The sequence below is a fragment of the Octodon degus genome, unplaced genomic scaffold (assembly GCF_000260255.1).
Source record: "Octodon degus isolate 3935 unplaced genomic scaffold, OctDeg1.0 scaffold00013, whole genome shotgun sequence".
Lineage (NCBI taxonomy): Eukaryota > Metazoa > Chordata > Mammalia > Rodentia > Octodontidae > Octodon > Octodon degus.
Window position 1 is genome coordinate 10691666 of NW_004524589.1, and position 1620 is coordinate 10693285.

The following is a 1620-nucleotide window of genomic DNA, read 5'->3' on the forward strand; positions in this document are numbered from 1 at the left end:
TAAGGAGTCTCCATACTGATTTCCATAATGGTTGGACCAGTCCACATTTACCTGTTTTGAAACTGTCTCATTTCTATTTCTTTCTCAATAAAATTAATTTAAAAAAGACTCCACTTTTCCAATATTAATATGATGAGTCCTTAACTCCTAATCTTGGGCATACTAATTAGCACTCTTTTTTAAATTAACATTCATTTCATCAAGAAACTTTCAAGCTATATAGAGTCTATATCTTGTCCTAATATGTAAGTTGAGTGTAAAGAGCTGCTTTCTGTTAGTCTTTTGAAAGAAGCAGTTAATGCTTAAATTATTTTTCTCACTTTACTTATTTTTTCTCTTTTGAATTTATCATAACTTTTTTTGTAATTGTTTTGTTTTTCTTCTTTAAACAAATCCTGCACATTTATATCTGGTACCCTGAATAAATAATTTGAAGATAGCACCATGTAATACAGCAAATATTGTCGAATTCCTATTGTTTTGTTTAGTGAAATCTTCTATCATTCCTAATACTGTTTTTTTCTATCATTATTTTATATTCTAAATAAATAAATAGCATAACTTAAGTCTAAATGTTCAAATTTTGTGTATAATAATGATGGAAATGGTAACAGCATTAATAATTTTTCACTTAATTAACTCAAGTTTTCAGTTTTCATCTGCTGTCAAAAAATTGATTGTTCTTTATGGAAGACCCCTTGAAAGTAAACTAAATTAGGAAGAAATATTTAAAATCTCCAAACATATTTTTTCTAATTTACAAACCCATAGCAAGGCTCTGTATGTCACTTACAGCCCTTACTGTAGAGTGAAACTTTGATTCCCTGAAATTCATATATTGAAATCCTAACAAAAGATGAAGACCTCCACTCATATTATACTTTATACCTGATACAGATTTGTTCTGGAAAGTCCCATCAGATGTCCGTTGAAATGTCCCCAGGTGGTGACACTAATGGTAGCATGTCAAAACTTCAGGCAAAAATTCTAGTTGGAGGAGGTAGGTCACTGCTAGTTTTAAAGATTATAGACATAATTTTATATATTTAGCAGTGCACTTGTAGTTGTAATTGTGTAATTCTATCTTTTGCTATTAAGTGAGCATAAATTTAAACCATTATAATGCAACATAGCATGTGGAAGTACTATTAATTTTTTTTTTAAATTTCTAGGACATTTAGTGCAGGCACTTTTTTTTTTTTAAACGTACTTGGTAGGGTATCACTAAGCAGCTCAGAATCATAGTCCAAGCTGCTTTCAGCCTCCAGGGCTAGGATTATAAGCTTGTACCACCACACCTGGTCTCAATGGCGGGATCCCGGCAAGGCTGGCGCAGCATGTGGTGCTGGGGATCAAAAACCTGTCCTTGCACTTGCCTAACAAGGAGTTTAGTTTGCTGAGCTATCTCACCTGCCTTAGCACAGGTAAATTTGAAGATTAGATCGCATACTACTGAAAGTTATGTGAAGGTTTAAATACAAGATTCAGTCATGTTTTAATAAATCCTGCACTAGGGAACCTATTTTAAATTTTACAGATAGCTAAAAGCATTGAAATGTTTTTTCCAAATCATTTAAATTTCAAAACTGCATTTCAGTCAGCAATCTATAGTTAAAATTA